Raw genomic sequence first — 20496 nt, forward strand, 5'->3', positions numbered from 1 at the left:
TGCGTCATACTCTAGATTCTCTCTCTGCAAATAGTACATTGTCACTCTAGGGCATTGATTCCTAAACTTTTTAGAACCGTGACCCACTTTTTAGAACAACAATCTTTTGTGACCCACCTACCTTTAATGGAGATGTTTCAATGTAAACTAAAGCACCACGTGGTAGTGGATTGTCTACAGCAGACAGCATATTTTCCACTGATACGGCCAGTAAATCTACACAGACATCCAGTTGTATAGCTAAAACTATATAGCACACAAATGATAATGTGTGGAAATCGAGTTTCTTTGAACAGGTATCATTTGTGTATCAACAAGTAAGTGTCTTGGTTTGTTTTGATCCTATTAAAATCTGTTTCCAGCACATTTCAGAACTACAAAAATGTGCTTCATTTTTGCTTTCCCAGCTACTGGATGCATATAGGTCATTTACAGGTATTAACATTTTGTTGTGTATTGCAAAAAACAACAACCTAGATTGTCACATAATTCACTCTAAAAACGCCTCTCACTTTGCATTCAGAGAAAGAAAAGTAAACACCAATTCCAATGTTAAAAAAATAAGCCAGCCTAACATTTGACCTCTGTCTTTGAATCACCAGAACATGTGATAAGTTAAACACAGAATATAAAGGCATCTTTATTCATTGCACTGACTTTCGCGACCCATCAAAAATCAGCTTGCTACCCAGTCTGCAAAGGACTGCTCAAAGGTATTCATTTGTATAGTTGTACAGCATCTCTAACTGTCTGTGAAGAGCTATGGTACCTGATTAATGAGACCCTTCTGTATTGAGGTGAATATACTTTATCCCACTGCTACATATTGTTTCAGTGCCTGAATTCGGAATCCATAATAATAGACGACTGCAGAATCCTATGGATGAGTAGCTATAGACTTGCAGTGATCTCATGAATAGTAAAACTGCATTTTGTCTTTTAAATACTGTTTGCTTCATAGTACTGCAGTATTGCACTAAGCCATCTGAAGTATATTTTTTTTACTGCAGTGGGCAATTCTTTCTCCCTGTGCCATACAAATCCAAAGTGTCAGGTTCAATGTACTGATGCTTTTTTAGAGTGATGAATTCCTATGTGTGAAGATGTTGAGTGGGACTTCGAGAATATCTTCTAGGAATAGGTCAGTTCATGCATCCGTTCTCCTAGTACACAAATCAGTTCCTGCAGCATGAATGAACCCCTACATTATTAACATACAGTGAGTTTCATTGCATTTGTGTATGTTCTCCATATGCACTCATATTACAATGTTCCTTGGTACTAGAGGCATATTTTAGGAATGTTTTAAGGAACGCATAGCTATGCACTCAAACGCCTAAATGGCTTTCATGAGGTCTTTCTGTGATCCTCTCACTTTTCTTTTTTCTGCTCTTGTCCCCAGAGTATATTCAAAAGGAGTTTACTCATGCATATAGCATATAAAAAGTTGCCCCCTTCTTGCAGGTGATCCTGTATGAACTGCTATTAACCACCAGGTTTTCATGTCCAGATGTAGACAAATACTGTGTCCTCTTAGTGCTATCAACTTAAAGTATATTTGCCTCTGCAGTATGTGCTGTTTATTTGCTCTGCATTATCGGATCTTGTTAGATATTTTTCCACATTAGGCTACCTCCACTAATGTACAACATTCAAGTCCCATTTTCTCTCGAAAAATTAATTTAGATGGTGCTGGTCTTTTGGATATAATGTTTTATCAATGCTTTCTATTAAATGATGTTGACCTGTTATGTAAACATGTTGAGTCATTCTGAATCTTGAAGTATTGCCGTGAAGCACAAATGAAGGTCACACCTTCTACTACCCAAAGAATGGGTGTTCTTTCTGTGTTTTGACTGCATGGAATCAGCTAAGAGCACTGATCCTTTTGTGGTGGGACACTCACATCTCAATAGATCGCCTGCACTAAGTGGGAGAATAGCCAGCTTCTATTCGAGCGGCATGTCTCATCAAATGGAAGCTTCCACATCTCCATATACGTGCAGAATAATACTGGAACACATTTCAAAAGCTACGTTGTGTTAAAAGTAATCCTATCCAGATAACATGCCAAGATTAGGCAACATTTTGAGTCCAATATCCAAAGCCACTTTGCAGTCTCAAAGCTTGCCATTTGCAAAATCACAGGGTTTGTGACCGCAAAATGGATTTTCAAAATGTATTAAACCCATTTTGCTATTCGGTAACAGATTATGGAATCGCAAAATGGGTTTTGAAGCCCATGGTGAATTGCTATTTGGAAGGGGTGGGTTTTAGGGAGACTCATTAAGGTATGTATGAGTGTCTTGCCAACACCTCAAAGGTTTATGAAGGCGTAAGCAGTGGTCCATGGGCCACTGACAACTTTCAAACAAACAAACAAAAAAATATATTTTCTTTTTAAAAGCAGCCTATTTTCTTTAAGGAAAATGGTCTGCATTTGGAAAAAATAGTTGACTTTAGTAATAGTTGACTTTATTTAAAAATGGGATGACAGAAATAGTGGTCTGCTAACCTCCAGCAGGCTATCACCCCTGTAGTGGAATCCAAGCGTAGTGGGTTGCAATTTTCAACCTACCTAATGAATATTGATGAGATAAGTTGGATTGCGATCCACCACGATGTGGAATTTTGTAAAAACGACCTATTGGTCATTGGTCGGTTCGCAAAATTCCTTTCCATTTGCAAATCATAGGTTTGTTAATTTCCACTACATTTTGCAATTGGAAATTGCGAGCATCAGTCCCTTACTTTATTTTATACACGTTAATTAAAACATATTTTTAACATTATGAAATTCATAGGTCTAAAACTCACAATATAATTGTCCACCCCACCTCTAAAGAAGAAAGAAACAAACCAGAAATGGCTCAGATAAGTATTACTTCTTATGCAGAACAATAGTGACAGTTCTGTTAGGAATCTAAGTGCCCTACTGTCCCAGAACGTGCAACAGTGCCAGTTGATGTTTCCACTCTTTTGAGTGAAGCTCCGAAAACCTAGTAACAGAAGGAGTAATATTGTTAAGCATTTATACTGTCATTCAACATTTTTAATGTCCGATGCATGGTTTATCTTTTAGTCCTTCTCTCATGGCATCCTCAAACCCCATTGTCTTCTCAAAAGTAGTATTTGATGGGGTTTTCCTCTCAGGGTTAGAGTCTGTCAGGGATTCTTTTGCTGTTTCCATGTGAGGGATTGTATCAGTTTGCCAAAGCACCTTCAGTGGTAAAATATGTGAAGCTGTTGCTGGGCTTTACTTTCTTCGAAGGACATCACTGCCTGGAACTATGCTAATTTGCAGCAAAACTGCACAGTAGAAAATGCCCCTATATTGTTCTTTGCTACCCTTCCTGACAACCCTCTGAGGTTTCTTTGCGATTAGGCACAGTTTTTGCTCAATAGCTGTCATTACACTCTTATGTGGGACATGGCAGCATTGACGCCTTCTGTAGATGCTGACATCTTCGTTTATGTTGACAGTTTTCATTGTTGAGATGGCTTCTTTATATGATGTTCGCAGCAGAGATCCCTCTATGGTATTCATCTTCTCCAGCTTTGGATCATTCATAGATTCACATATTTGTGGCATCCCGTCGTTGAGCTGGGTGTTCAAGTGAAACATCACAATCCCTTGTTGAGCATAACCTAGAGCAGGTGTCTCCAACCTTTTTTGTAATAAGAGCTAGTCATGGTAAATAAAAATCATCCTGAGCTACTAATATTATTAGTGTGGTGATAGTGACGACGTCAGACAAGATTCCATTAGTGACCACTCCAAGCAAGATTACCAACAGTGATCATCTAATTGCATCGCACAGAATGTCAGCAGTACAGCAGTAATGTGAAAAAGGCTTTATCAATTTGGAATGTATGGTTAATAGATGATCGCAGTAGTTGCAAAGCTACTTGCACCAATGTAATAATACTAGCAATAGGTATTCCCATTGACTCATGTTTGAGCAATCAAAAATCACCTGGCGAGCAACTTACAAGTAGCTGGAGAGCTACCAGTAGCTCACGAGCTGCTTGTTGGAGAAGCCTGGTCTAGAGGCTGTAACAGTGTCTAGTGAGTAATCTAGCCACGTCATGTTAAAAAAACAAACTTCAGCCAATCGGAGACCATCAGATTGAAGGCTACACCCTGAGAATGCACTATCCATCAGACTTCTAACACTCGTGATGAGTGAAGGGAGCCCCATTAAGCTCTGCTCAAATCACCTCGGATAAATCATTTTGTAAGATTTTCCCTTACATGTACGACATCTTATACAGTTGTTTGAGTTGTTTCCTCCTAACAACTCCCTCAGGATGTCAAATAGTACTAAGAGCCTTTTTATGCATGTTACCAGTTGATGTATGTTAAAGGAAACCAGTCCACCAAGTGTTTCCCTGTTTAGACATCTGGCTGCTAACAGGTCCAGTATACAATTTCTAAACCTCTTCAAAAAAGTGGGCCTCACAGCCAGTGCTAAAAAATCATTAAGCAATTCACTGACCAAAATCTAACTTCTGGGTGCAATTCTGGACTCAAGAAAAGGAAAAGTATTTCCTTCTGAGAAGCGATTTCAAGTTCTAGCAGTTCGGATTTGATCCAAGAAATGGGTTACAGTACATCAAATCAGATGTCTTCTAGGCATGATTTCCACAGGTATTCCACTGATTCCTTTCTGTCATCTACAGTTGAGACCTCTCTAAGAATGTCTAAACTGCCAGTGGGACCAAAAGTGTAGATCCTTCAAGAACAAGATCAAAATAATGATGACGCGAGTTGAGTTGTTATGGTGGACAATATGGCAAAGGTTCTCAGTTTCTTAATAGAACCCACACATTTTATTATGGCAATGGACACTTCAATGGAAGGATGAAGGGCTCATCTCAAAGACCTAACCATGAATGGCAGGTGGACTCTAGAGGAGAGCCACCCATATTGAAGTCTGCTGGATCTTCAAGCAGTGCTCCTGGGTCTTTAATCCTTCCTTCCAAGAGTAAGAGCTTCATCAGTGTTTATGCACATTGGCAATACCACCACTATGTTTTACCTAAACAAATACGGACAAGATCAGAAAAACCTGTCACAGTAACCACTGACCTTTTGGAATTAGGCAATACACCACAAGAAATCTTTAACAGCAGAACATATTTCAGGGCAGAACAATGAGTTGACAGGCGTTCTGAGTCGCAGTACACTGGAATATCATGAGTAACAACTAAAATAGAACCAAGTCAACAAGGTGTAGATAACATGGGGCAAACCAGAGATTTATCCCTTTGCAACAAACATAAATCACAAATTCCAATACTATGCAAGCAGCCACAAGCTATCAGAGTTTTGGGGAATGCCCTATTGATTGCATGCCCTATTGATTGCATGCTCAATGGCATTTGCATATGCATTTCGACCTGTTCCCCTCATTCCATTGTTACTGACAAAAATTATAAAGGAGCCATGCTGAATAATTCTGATTACATCACAATGGCAGAGGCAAGTTTAGTTTATGGAACTCCTGGTGCTCTCAGGGACTCCACAGAGCCTGTTGGTTCCACAACAGTGCCCTCTGACCAGAGCCAGATTTCTGAAATTACACTCTTGGCTCTTGAACACAATGAATTTTTCCAATCTAAACATCCCAGAAGTCTGCAGAAAAATGTATTTTTGGCACAGGCAAATCAACCAGGAGAACGTATTCGTCTAAATGTTAAAACAATGTTCCTGGTGCAAACTGCAAGATCTGCATCCTATATATCTGCAATGCTATATGGAATTCCTACCGGTTTGTTTAGTCTTAGCTAGTTGGGCCTGGCTCATGCATTAATCAGAGTTCATGTAGCTGTTATTTTTTCGTTTCAGAAGGAAACTCAATAGCCCTTCCCTTTTTACTAGTAGACTGATTAAGGAATTCTTGAAAGAGTTCTTCAGGTCTTTCCATCCAGTATGAAAATCTGCAGTGCCTTGGCAACTCTATAAAGTGTTGTCTAGACTATGTTTAACATAGGTCTGTTAATATAATGTAACTGTGCAACTCCCAACTCAACGATAGGGATGATTCAAGCATGTGAATATGTCAAAGATACCAATACTGGAAAACAACCATAACAGGTTAGTAACTTTTTTCTTCTGTCCCAGGATGTCTGTTTTATTGAGATGGTGAAAAGGGGGACACACATTGCACCGAATGGGGTTTAGCTGTTTAGAGGGCTGAGATGATGACTAATATGTCACTCTCAGTAGGCCCCTCGTGACTTTCTGAATTTGGTGTTCAGTTAGAGGGGTGCCCTATGACCAAAGGGTGCCGGTGCTGAGGCTTCAAGGTCCTCCTCCATGACAGAGGTCATCTTTAGAATGCTGTCCTGGACCATGAATTTAAACCTCGTTCCTGGTGTATATATTAGATGTGTGGCTGTGGCATGAAAGTAGAACTTCATTCAGAAAACCTTTTTATTTTTTGCTTTGGTATAAATTTGTTCAGTAAATGTTGAGATAGCTGCTTTTTTTTTTTAAAAGGTGTCATCCAAACAACAAACCAGCATTTCGATTTTGGAGATGGGCACCATTTTGCCAAGTTTGTAAGCTTCGGTGAATTCATGAATTTAGGATAAAAAAAGGAAAGAGGTTTGAGGGAGGAGAGGGTTAAGTCAGAAGTCCCATGGCTGAGTGGAAGGCTTGGTGGGGTGCGTGGGCAGTTGGGCCAGGGACAGCGTCAAATAGAATTAACCCTATCCTCCAGACACTTAATGCAGGAGGGAAGGGTAAGACCTGAATAATGTGCTGCTAACATATTATGTGCCTCGCACAAAAGTACTTTCTATGCTGAAGGTATTGGAAGAGTGTTAAAATGATTACAATTTGTTTGAAATTCAGCTGTATTTCGCACCAGAAAGTAGCAGAACTTCAGTTTCTTTTCCAATGAAGGTATATGGTCTGCTCAAGTAAAACGGCTATATGTATTTATCATGCAGAACCAAGGGCACAGAAAAACTGAACATGAGGTATGACAGATAACCACATATTGAGTATAGTATCCACTGAGAGTTATGACCGTATAAACCTTGTGGGGGTTAAGGCAGTGACTAGTTGGTGTTCAGAGTTTACAAAACAATACAAGGTATTCTCAACAGTTATTGTCCACGCTAATTTTGTGGATATAAGCAAAAAATGTTACAATGTACGAAGTCAATGACAACCACATTGTGTGTTTGCCAACAAGCTTATGCCCCATTTAGAGTTTGGAATGATCGGAAATTGCTACAGTTTGTAGCTGTAATTTCCTATGAAGAGGACAATCCACTAGTTGAATTTCATCCCTCTGTGATTTCTACCTCGTATTTGGAGTGTACTCCAGATATTGGAGGTGTTTCAGTTTCTCGAGTATTGTATCTTTCATAGCTTCACATGCTTGACTCATTCCCAGTCGTCGTGGTGGAAGTCCCATGGTACCTTTTAAAGCAGTAGCACTAGTATACCTAACTTAGAATTGCAAATAACATTGATTTTAATAGCTTATCTACATAATTTATAATGAACCAGCCAATCTGGCGATAGCATCCTGTAGAACACTCCCTGCAGAAGCATCTTCCCTCAGATTTTCTATCACACGTAGTGTGAAAGGAAGTCTCCCTGAGCTCTACTCAGGTCGTCTGCTATTACCTTGATTGGCATCATTCACTTGCACTGAAATGTCAGAACCGCTGCAAAAAGGACTTTTCAGACCCTGTGAAACCTGTGGAAAGAAGAGGTTAATCTCTGAAGATCCTCACAAGGAGTGTTTCTACTGCCTTCCTCCCACCCACAAGGTAAACGACTGTAAAATCTGTCAGACTGTTTCAGCTAAACATTCCAAGGATAGACAGAGAAGGCTTTTATTGTGGTTACAAAACTTTAAATTAAAACAACTGCCATTTCTGATGAGAAGGGCTGTGAGGATTCCATCACTGCACAGGAAATGTCAAAGAAAAGAGAGAGGTTGTGCCAGACGCATAGAAAAGCCATGAAAAAGACTCACCATGAGTCTTCAGAAGGCACTTCTCACAGAGAGAAAAAGGAAAAAAACCTTCTAGGACGCCACAAGATCAGATCCTACAACTCCCTCTTCAGTCCTTGTATTACGTCCTGGGAAATCCTCCTTAGAGCCAGCCATTGTAAAATCTCAACTGGCGATAAAGGTCTTGTCAATAACAACACACCATCGAAAAAATCATTCACGGCGACCACGTTGACTACCAAATCCCCATTGATGACGACAACCTTGTCGATGGCCACCTTCCCGACACCGTTAATGATGATATCGTCAGTGAAGACCTGGTCAACAGCAGCAACATCGCCGATGATAAAATCGTTGACAAAGAAGTCACCAATGTTACATTTGATGCCTGACCTGATAACCACATTGTTGTTGATACCATTAACGACATCGTCTATGACAGACAAACCACTACAGGAATATATACACTCACAAAATACTTCACCTAGCGAGGTGTCCCCCTTGCAGCCAAGTCATCTTTTAGATTTGGAGGATTCCCATGATGAGGAGGACCCATTTGGTACAGCTCATAGTCCCTCGGAACTTAATATCAAGTACCAAGAAGAAGATGAGGGGAGCTACAATGTAAGGCAACAATACACAGAGAAGCCTAGTTAAAATGAGGAGCAATTTCAGCACTTCGCTCTGCCTCCAACTCAAGAAGGCATTTTTTAGGTTCCTGTGGTTCAGACTTACAGGGCATGTTATAGGACTATTATGAATGCTCTTCTGAACCAGCAAGGTCAACATCTCCGAAGCATCCACAACCTCCAGTACAGAAATCGCTTGACCCTATGCCACCACCTGCAACTCCAAGAATGGCCCCAGTATCTAATATTGCCATGCCTCCTCAGGAAGACCTGTCCTCATCGGATGACAGTAGAGAGGATGGTGAAATCCCAGAAAATCAGTCTGTGCCCAATGAATGGAATGATTATCTAATCGCGTCACTTTCACCTCCTGGACCATAATCTGCGAATTCCCCACCGAACGATATCAGTGGTTTCCATGCCCTTATGGAGAGAGAAGCCAACCTTTTCCAACCTCAAATAACAATCAAACAATGAGATTGTTTTCTATATGATTTTGAGTGACAAACTAGAAAGGCAGTAAGAGCAATTCCAATTGTTGTTTACATCGGGGGGAGGGGGGAGGAATACAAATTATGAAAAATCCTGCTATGGTCACAGCGGTCCTGCCAAGGATCTATTAAAAAAAATACAAAGCTCCTCAGGACTCGCTAGCATATTTAGTTGGACACCCAAAACCAGACTGTCATAACACAGGCGGCCAACATGGTCACAGACCCCTTCCTCAACAACCTCAGCCCTGCCTTAAAAGAAGGCAGACACCTCGATAACATTGGAAAGAGGTTCTCAACCATGTCAGGAACGACAGTCTGAGCAGCTAATTCGCTGGCAATGCTAAGCAGATATGACCAACAGATGTGGTTAGACCTTGTTACATATATGGATTACCTGCTGGAAGACAAAAGAGAGGAAGTAAAATAGATTCTGCAAGAAGGAGAAAGATCCTCATTGGAAATTATAGATTGTGCGATGGATATAGCTCAATAGGATTCCAACAACTTGCAGGATCAGCGGTCCTTAGATTGCAAGGATGGCTAAGGCACAACTTTCAGACATGCTGGACATGATATATGATGATGACGCTCTGTTTGGCAAGTTAGTTGACGACGCCTTGCAAACAATAAAGACGGACACTGATACCGCAAAGTCTTTGGGCACATTACAGTTTTATAAAACACCTTTTAGACGGGTGAGTGGAAGAGGCTCTTATTTATATTGAGGAGGATACCAGAGGTATTAATATTATTCCTTTTGGCAGCCCTTTAGCTCAGCTTACCAACAACACCAACCATATAAAACACTGGCAGCGGCAGCCTACTCCAAGCAACCAACAAGGAGAAAGCAGGCAGCTTAAGGCAAGAGACACTGGCAGAAAACAGTGACAACTTTATAGTGTTGGTTGCGCCGCCTCCATATCACCATCCTGAGGGAGCCAAAATTTCAAAATGTTTTCATCAATGGTGGAAAATAACATCGGACAAGTTGGCACTGGATCTCATCACATATGACCACAGTTTGGAGTTCACCCAGATTCCGCCCACCACTCCACCAAAACGAAGTCACCAACCTCATCTCCATCTACTGCGGAAGGAATTGCTAGCTATACTAAGCAAGAGTGCCATAGAGAAAGTCCCACATTTTCAACAAGGAATGGGCTTGTGGTGTCAGTGGATAAAAGCTTGTAACTTTTAATTTCAAAAAATGATTTGTCACATTTGTTATTGACGGCATTGTTTGCGTTTTTTAAAAGCCATTTAGTTGTCTTTCTTTGTGTAATACTTGTAGACGTCGCAAGAAGTGTCAGTTGTCTAAAGCCTTCAGAGAGCCAGTTGTAATGCTTTCCCACTTCTGTAACTTGGTTGTGGGGAGAGAAAGTTCTGAGATGGGAGTCAAGTGGAGAGAAGTGGCCTGTTTCTGTTTGGAGCATGGTTGGTCACTGTTGCTGTAGTAGTTTATGTCGGGAGGTTAATAAAGGAAATGAGATGGAAGTCACTTCAGGTTATGAGTAGATTTCCTATTATTGTGAAGATTTCCTATTTTTGTGGGGGATCGGAATGCATTGTTACCTAGCCAGTTTTCAATCATGATCAGGCAATCTAACTTTGAGTCAGAAATCGGGTCCTTGCTCACTTATTTCCAACTTGACCACTGTGTGCTTCACTTCGCTTGCTTGCCACCTAAGAACCAAAGAATGACCTGTATTGTCAAGAGTCAAAAGAAGTAACTTCCACCTGCATCCCTTGCTGTTATTTTGCCCCCAGGTAACATTGCACATTTGAGATTATACACACACATTGACTGCTATGCATCAATTGAGTGTGTGCCCAGACATTGCGATGCTGTCAATCTAACTGAAAAGTACACCACATACTATTTGATTGAGGTGTAGTCAGCATGGTAATCAAAATAATACAATCTGCCAGTGTTCATTGACTTAACAGCCGCATTAGTCAACTGGATGCAGCCCGCCTGAATGACAGATGTCCAAAACCCCTCTATCCAAGTCTATTTCCCCAGCATGTATTTTAGTCTACTCAGTGGCAGTCTCCAATTAACAATATTATTTTGACACTGGTACCATAGCAGAAACAATTGAGGGAATGAAATTGTTTACATTTCTTTGGAATCCGGAGCAAAGGAAGAAATGAACCAGTCAGAACTTACGCAGGAGAACCACAAACACCAATGGTTAATGGATGTTGCCCATCATTGAGCAAGACATTTTTCTTTTTTAAATAGCTGCTAATGTTTTATCTATGGAAAAGTAGTTGAATGCCAAACTAGGACAAGTGATGTTTCGTGCGATCAGTATGATTTTCATATGTGTAGCAGTCTGTTTCACACACAACTTTTCGTTTTTACTATGATAATGTGTTTCATCTGCCACTTTAATTATCATCATCCATAAATAACAAACCTCTTGGGTGAATCACAAACTTCCTTCCTTCTTGCACTAGCTACAAAGACCAGGGGCGCAAGGGGCACCCTACCTTCCAAATATATCTGCATTTCATACCTGCTTTGGAGACAAGGTTCCCATTTTCCTTTCTTGCGTTAGCAACAGTAGCTCCATTGATATGTGGCTGCCTGTGCTGCATACCTCTCACCTCTAATAATCTGGGAGCTGACTGACAGGCTTCCAGTGCAGTGAAATACTATTGTCTAGGTCAACTCTTCCTACTGCCTTATCTTAAGCCTGTGGATTCCACCTCTTAAGAGGTCAAAAAAGCCTCCATACTGGAAAAACCTTACCAACAATTGTCTTGAAGCCACCCATTATATTAAAGGCTTGCCCCATATCAACTATTAGAGTTACTAATACTGTGAGTGTATTTTCACCTTTCAGCATGCAGTATTCTCTTAGTCACCACTGTCACCTGACCCTTAACATCTTGGGCCATCAGTTTCATCTGTTAAGGAGCAAAGTCCGTATATTCGAGAGGTAACACTTAACATTATAGAAGGACTGAGACTAAAACAGTGAGGCAGGTAAGACTACAAATTACCTGCATGCCATAACTGAAGTATTTTCCCTATCTGATCAGAATGCAGACCAACCTAGAATGTGGCACATTGTAAAGGTATGCAGGATGGAAACAGACAATGAATGGGACAGGAAAACAGAGTATACCAGAATGCAGGATAGAAACAGATCAAGAGCTGAATACAGACACTAGGAAAGAATTAGGGACTGAGTCTAAGGGCTTAAATTACACTAACACTAAGGAACACAAAACGCCAAGGAGAAATCTAACCTAGAGAGTTGTAGTAGGGGATATGTATATACATGTTCTTTTTAGGTAGAACCTTCAAGGGTGGAACTTAGAGTGTGTAGAATGTTTGTGTTCTGATATATGGCACTATGGAATGTGGGGACAGTGGAAGAAATGATGCAGACGGCTGAGGAGCATAAATGCATCCTTGTATCAAGAGATAAGCAATAAACGTCTGGGAACAACAATTGTTGTGCGAGTTACCACAGTTATTTGACAATGGGTGGGAAGCCGATTCGAGTCTTTATATATCTGCTGTAAATTTATGGACCTGGGTTTATATGTGCTGTATCAGATACTTCAGTTGCATGAAGGGGAAGCACAGGAGGATTACTCGCCACGGTTCGAGGAATTTAAAAGTTCTTGCCAGTGTAGTCAAATTTTGAGTTGTCCTCCAGTGTGTTAGGCTGTGCTGCATTTGAATTTAGCTTTCATGTGTGGTAACCGTTCCTTGGTGCCATTGGAGGTTTAGGCTGCAGTGGTGATCGACATTCAAACGTTGCATCCTTTTGTGCATTGTGTGCGGGCAAGTGCATTGCCTGAACTTCACCAGCAGTGTGTGCATGCAAATATTCGGAGCGCAAAAGTAAACTTACTTGCCATTTGTCATCTTGTAAGGTCAATTTGACGTGCAACCATCTTGACTGTGCACCCTCGCTGTGAACCCAGCCATACATCAGCGAGCATGGTCAACTCGATGTGGGGGCCATCTCGGATGTACTTCATATATTCAGCCTCATAGGGAAACCAATCGTGTCACCGTGCATTGCATGTTAGAATTTGTGTTGCGTGCTGAGGAAAGACTGCCGGCACACACCAGATGTGGAAAATTATCATTCTGACGCTAATCGCAGCATCAGCGCAATCAGAATAATTGTGATACAAGGATGTATGCAGTTTGTTAAGTACTTTTCTGGTCAAGGTAAAGATTTTTTTTTATTAATTCAACAGTGTCTGCATTCACACATTGCCTTCTAGTGACAAGTTCATCAGTTTCTGGCAATGTGATTGTGCATCCAATGCACCTCAGTTCACCAAAGGAGTTTTTTGCAACTCCCGGGGAATCAGCAGTTCAGTGGGTTGAACGGAAAGAGTACTTCCCCAACTATATTGCTAATATGGAAGTACTGGGGTGTTATCACCAGAAAGAAACAAAAGAATACTAATGTACTGTCTTGTCTTGGTCCTGAGGGGCTACGTATTTATAATCAGCTACAAAAGATGGAAAGGAGCGCCGGCGATATGGATGTATTTAAAAGTGCTACATTGGATTTGAGTGAGCACTTTTCACCTACAGTGTGTGTAACAATAACGAGGCACGTCGTCTTAAAAAAAACAAGACAAATATGAATCTATCGAGGATTTGGTGTCCGTGTTGAAGAAGTTGCCAGTCAGGTTCAAAGTTGGCAGTTTGCATGATGATTTGATATGGAACCAAATTGTGATGTATACCAAGATTAAATCCATCCAGGAAAAATTGTGGATAGAAGGAGATGCCAGTCTCAAAGACATCAAGGCGATAGTGAAGAAGGCAGAATTGTCTGAGCAGTGTGCCAAGGCTACATTATCTCAGAAGAGGAAGGAGAATTTGAATCCAGTTAATAAAGCATCTGACAGTAAACAACAGAAGATGCAGATTAGTGGGAGTTATAATGACTAAAGGAAGGATAAATGAAAGGGGGATAATACTGAACAAGTGAAGAGTATGAAATTAATATTGTGTGTTTTCGTTGTAGTAGTACATTGTATTTGGCAAGGTTTGATAAATGATCTGCAAAATCTGCCAAATGCTTAGAATGGGGCTTAATAGGTCATTATGCTAGGGTATGCAAGAGGAAAGCAAAGAAAAAATATAATAGCAAAGTGACGTGTGTGAGGGAGAGTGAAGACGATTCCTCTTTGGATGAAAATACCGAGGATTTGGAGATGATGAATGACTTTCAAAAGAAAGTAGTGTTAAATATAACTAGGGAAGCGAACAACAAACTATTGTATTGAGTCTTGTTTGGAGGGATTTCCTTGCAAGTGGCGGCCGATTCTGGGTCACCGAACACAATCGTTGCAGAAAGCATGTGGGTAAAACACTTCATTGGGAATATTGCCAATCACTTAGAACTGCCAGCTTTTAACCCAGAAAGCTATACAGGGGTAAGGATTGACACAGTGGGGTATAGACAGTTAGTGTTTAGATTTTTTTTAGACATGAATAGTGCAAACTGTACGTTTCAAAGGAAGGACCCTCAGTATTAGCTTGGAAAGATCAGAGAAAGTTGAGTATTATCTTAGATCCTAACAGTGTTGAGCAGGTGTTAGTAGCATGTGAAGGAGAAGACACTAAAAAATGGGTGTTACAATAATTTCCTTCAGTGTTTAATGGTAAGATTGGTAAACTGAAGGAGTTTGATCATCAGATAAGGTTAAAGATTAGTGCCAAATCTAAAATACACGCAATATACCATTTATTGTCAAAGACTAACTCAAAAAAGATTTAGAAAGGTTACTTGAGTCACATATTATAGAATCAGTGGAAGAATCAGAATGGGTATCACCTTTGGTCATTGCTAGGAAGGCAAATAGGAAGGTGGATCTATGTATTGACTTGAGGGGGCTTCATAATAATATCGTAGTGGATCAGTTCCCATTATCAGGGATAGACAAAATGTTGTTATTAACTAGATAAGCTAAGTGGTTTTCAACGGTGGACTTCTCTGCTGTGTACTATCGGGTGGTACTGGATCCCAGTAGCAGACATCTTACAACATTTTGCACACCTTTCCACTGCTACCAGTTTAGACTTATGCCTTTTGGGCTAGTGTCTGCTGCATCTGTGTTATAGAGACTCATGACACAAGTGTTTCTTTCAGGGTGACATTTTAGCTATGGGCAAAAGTAAAAAACATCATGATGAAGTGTTAAGCGAGGAGTTACACCTCCTAGAAAAGAATGGGTTGTCAGCAGAAAGTGCAAAATGCAAATTTGCAGAGTAGAAAGTCACGTACCTAGGTCATAAAATATGCGATGTGGGAATTAAACCTAAAGAGAAATTGGTGGAAGCCACTAATAAAGCTGCATCCTCTACATCTAAGGATGAACTCAAGTCATTCTTAGGCTCAATAGAGTTTTGTTCAAAATTCGTTGAAAATTTCTCACAAAAAACGTGTGACAACCGAACGTTGCAGAACTAAACGAAGTTTGTATGGAGTGAGGCATGTCAAAAAGCAGGTGGGTGTTGACTTGATGGACACTTGGCATGAAGAATAAGATGATATTGGAGATGGGACGCCACCCTGTGACACAAATTGCTTTTTATAGAGAATAATATAATAAGAGGAGGATCTAAATACCTGATACTGAAGATTGGACAACTCTAATGAAGTCCCTATGGGACAAAACGCGTTGGCTGGGCTAAATGGACTGCTTCTGTCAAAAAGAATTGTTTGAATAAAGTTAGATTCAAAGAGATATACAAGACTCCTGAGTTTTTACTTTGAACTGGAACATGATGAATTGTTTGAGACGAATATAATCTTTGGTATTGTTGAAAGGACATTTATGTATTGAATTTAATGCTGCTTTTCCTTTGTAGTCCTGTCAAAGCATTCCTGGATATTAAGCAATCAATCAGTAATGCCCCAGTGTTGCAAGGTCTTAATCTCACTGCTGACACAATTGTAACAACAGATGCCAGTGGAAAGGGTTTAGGTAGTGTGCTTTCCCAAAGAACTGAACAGGGAAAAGATGTGCTTATAGCGTTTGTGTGTCGGTCTTTATCACTCACAAAGGAAAAGTACTGTGTGATAGAGAGAGGCTAGTGTATGGGAGTTGGAACACTTTCAGAAGTTCTTGTGGGGGAGAAACATTGTACTAAGGTCTGACCATAAACCATTAGCCAAATTGTTAACTACAGAGGGTTTATCCAGAGCTTCTGCAAGAATTGCCAGGCTATCTATGCAGTTACAAGATTTCCTGTATGAAGTTCAATATGTACCAGGTGTAAAAAATGTTACAGCTGATTTCCTAAGTAGTCTGTCACTACCTCTCAGTGAAGTTGATCAGGATCCATGGAATGAATGTTGGGGGACAAGGATATTTACCAATGAGAGTGTGGCTGGAAGCTTACGACAAGGACGGTGTCCTTAAAAATGTTAGAAATAGGATTTAAAATTAATGAGAAAAAGGTTTTAAAAAGAAGGCAATAGATGAAATGAAAGCATTTACTTGTTGAATTAAGTGTGGATGAGGTGTTTGTTTTCTGAGGTGTCAAAATTATTCCGCTTAGTACAGTAAGAGAGAAAATAATTAAAATTTCTCATGAGGGACATTCAGGTATTACACGCACTAAATGCCATGTGCAAATGTTGTATTGGTGGTCTAAAGTGGATCTGGAAATAGAAATGTTTGAGAGGGTATATAGATTGTCGAAATGCCGCAAGTACCAGAAAACTTTGAATCCACCAATGTAATCTTTGGGATGTCCCAAATTGCCATTGAATGGCCTAGGGCTGGATATCATGGGGCCGATTGCGGGCTGTGATGGGTCATGTAGATATATCTTAGTTATTATTGATAAGTTTTCTAGATGGATTGAATTGGATGTGGTGAAAAAAGTGGATACAAATACAGTAATTGAATTTCAGGAGGTAATTTTTTTAAGAGAAGCATTTTTTGCCTTGATTCTGACAGACAATGGAGTTCAATTTAAGTCAGAACAAATGAAAAACTGTCACAATGGACGGCATAAAGCAGAAATTCACTGTGCTATATCATCCCAGGGTTAATGCTGTTGTGGGAAGGGCCGATAGAGTGATAGAGTATAATACAATTGGCCTGTAGAGGAAGGAAACATTGGGAGTGTGAGCTGAAGCAGATGCTGTGGTCTTACAGGGTTACGATCAGCGGCGGCTGGCACGGATTAGGGGGTGGACGGGGAATGTAAAAAATAATAATTAAAAAAACCTACTTACCTTCACCGCATCCTGCGTCGCTGCTCCATCTCCCCTCCATTGGACTCGGGCCAGGAACGGGGTCAGGATCCTCGAAGCACACCCAGGCTCCCCTGACCAATCACAACGCTGCAGTGCAGCGAAGAAAGGGGGTCTGGGCATGTTCTCCATGCAAGCTTTAATGCAGCCTGCGTGGAGAACATGCAAAGTGCGCATGACTGTTTCGCCGGCCCCAGAGGGCCAGCCAAGCATTCATGCACACTTGGAGTGGGCAAACCACTCCTCCCTTGCTCTGAGAGCAGAGCAGCCCGCCTACCCACAAAGCAGCTGGGAACAATAAAATGATAATAACATTGAGTTCTTAGCATTTTATATTTCCTTTACTTACACTGCTTAAAAGCAGTGGGGCGACGCTTCTCCACCTTAGCGGAGGTTCTGCCACTGGTTACGATGCATGATACTGTGGGTGAGAGCCCTTCATAAAGGCTTCCACTCATTATACCAGGTGCTAAAACGTCAACCCAGTACTAACTACTGCACATTCTCTATTCCAAAGTGAATCCGGGGTGGATGAAAAGAAGTAAAAAGTTGAATTAAGATGCCACTGAAATAAGGAAATGCCTAATGGATTCGCAAGAAAGAAACAAGGCATATTTTGATTGTAAACGTCTGGCACGTCCAGTGCATGTCCAAGAGGGTCAATGGGTGCTTGTTAAGTCAGCTAAAAAGGTGACTGAAGGAGAAAGTAAATTTAGCAGTCCAGAGAAAGCGGTGAAAGTCACGAATAGCTCGGTATTGTTGGAAGATGGCAGTACCTGTCACATGAGTTTTGGCCAAGAATTGCCATGTAGGGTTAAACAGTGAAGTAGGAAGAAATAGTAAAGATAGATGTGTTGGGAAAATCTGGGTGGTTCGAAATGTCTAATGAGAATGTGCAGGAGATGAGAAGGGAAGTTAATGTGAGTGAGGTAAATAGGCAGGGATGCAGGAGTAGAAGTGTTGAAGGTGGCAAGAATGTAACTCGCGTGCAAATGGGCGGAACTGCAATAATGGGAGTGATGAAGGTGGTGAAGACGTTCAAAATATTCAATTGGATGTGGCGAGACAAGACGCTGAATGGTGTAGCATAAAAATAAGCACTTTCGTAAGAGTTATTAAGAAACCTAAGAAATTAGATAACTTTGTGTGTAAATAGGATATAAAACTTCAATAATTGATGCTTTATTTTAGGGTACGTTATTTAATTGCAATTTGTGGGGATTGTGTTATGTTTTGTTATTCTCATGTTTGAAAAGAGGGGGATGTATATACTTGTTCTCTTTAAGTAGAACCTTGAAGGGTGGAACTTAGAGTGGGTAGAATGTTTGTGTTCTGAGATATATATCTCCATTCCGTCACCTTTAGGATTTCTCCAAACACGGACCCAACAATGAGTGCTTGCAATTATTTTATTGCTCCGTCGCCATTACGCGTTTCGGCTCGTCCGAGCCTTGTTCACATGACATGGCAAGTTCATTTTGATTTCATTTTTAAAGTGACAAGAGCGTTGTGGAATGTATCACGTGACAGTGAAAACCATAGACATAGAAGAGTAACAGAGAATAACATTCTAAAATAAGGCAACTCATGTCAGTATTTGTTCACATGTTGTTTAGGCAGTTATGACATTTGAAATAGATGTCCGTCCTTGATAATTTGGCGGTTTGTGCAACATACCGGCTTTTTGTCAAACATTGAATTGTTTAAATAAAATTAACATTAAATATGTCCAAGTTGCGTCACTCTTATCATGTTTTGTAATTATTTGCATATCGAGGAATATCACATCACATGTTTAACTTATGTGAGCAAAAGAACCATCGTTTTATAAATGCATTAAAAACATGATAGATGTCATAAAATTCAATCCCCCATAACTGACTTTGTGCAGCCGATGGTGTACATGAATAAGTTATACAAGGCCGAACGGAAAGGCAGAGAAATAAGCAGAAACGAAAGTGAGATGTGAGGCAGTTCATCTCGGAGATAAAGCCGGATTCTTCACCACAACCACATGAAACAAGGCAAGAAACAGCAAAGGAAGTAATAGGAATCTGGAATATTCAGATTCACAATGCAGGTAATTAGGGCACAGAGCAGAAAGTACCAGAGTCGGCGTTTGATGGAACGAAATCTGTAGAAAGAAAGCTCATTGTGGGGCTGATTGTAACGAATAATGTGTGCACAGGCAGCAGCACAAAGCAGGTGAAAAGAGTTAACAGCCGTTTCCCTGCCTTTTTCCTGAAAGAGTAAAAATAATTTCAAGTGAACATAATGACACTATATAAGGGAATGACCAGTAGGTCTGGCTTCAGATCTTGGCGGGAAAATATGCCAACAGAGCCCTAAGCTCTAAGTGAAGACATACAAGTACCAGAATTTAGTTATTTATGCAAAGCAAACCCCAGAATGGCATCTGGAATGAGTCTACTCTCAAATAAAGTCAGTGAAGCTAGTGAATCAGCAGAGAAGCATGCCACATGCCCTAAAGTACAGTTGATGCTGCAGATAGTCACAGTAGGTGTCCAAGTAGCTCTATCTGGTGGTAGAATTCTGGCAACATCTAGTCCCTGTCTTCCCCATCATCCTCCACATGCACAGCCATCACTAGTTTGATTGGCCCCTCTTGCTGCATATTGGTGGTATTTCTTGGCACATTGTGGGCATTAGTGGCATAACGCGGGCCATGATATAATGTTGAGAATCCTTTGCATATTAAGAGCGTCCTTGGCATAGCGGTGCACACACTTGCATAATGATGGTAATTGTAATCATTTTTGTATTCATGTTATGATGTAATCCACACTTGACTTAGTTGTGGTGGAAATCTTTGGCATGTGATGAGCATCTCTGGCACTTTATACTAATACATGGGCATGCTGTGAAGAATCTATTCATGTATGGCATTAGACCAAGTGAATATTTGATGATGGCAACAGTGATAATGAGGGACAGCATGTGCATTTTTTTATGAAACTGATGTCCATTGATCCAAATTGAAAAGTTAGTAGTTGATAGAAGAATGTGAATGTTTCCATAAAGCGAAACACTGATATTTAATGGCAAAAGGATTGCATTTATGAACATATGAGGCTTCTAGAGTGTGAACCTAAATGTAAAGCACCAGAGT

The 20496-nt window shown here is 40.5% G+C and overlaps 1 protein-coding gene across 2 annotated transcripts in view; it reads left to right on the forward strand.

Annotated features, from left to right (window-relative positions):
- The window catches only part of SMTN (smoothelin), a 981050-nt gene that overhangs the window by 747958 nt on the left and 212596 nt on the right, over window positions 1-20496 (forward strand). The window lies entirely within an intron of this gene.

The sequence above is a fragment of the Triturus cristatus genome, chromosome 11 (assembly GCF_964204655.1).
Source record: "Triturus cristatus chromosome 11, aTriCri1.1, whole genome shotgun sequence".
NCBI classification, from domain to species: domain Eukaryota; kingdom Metazoa; phylum Chordata; class Amphibia; order Caudata; family Salamandridae; genus Triturus; species Triturus cristatus.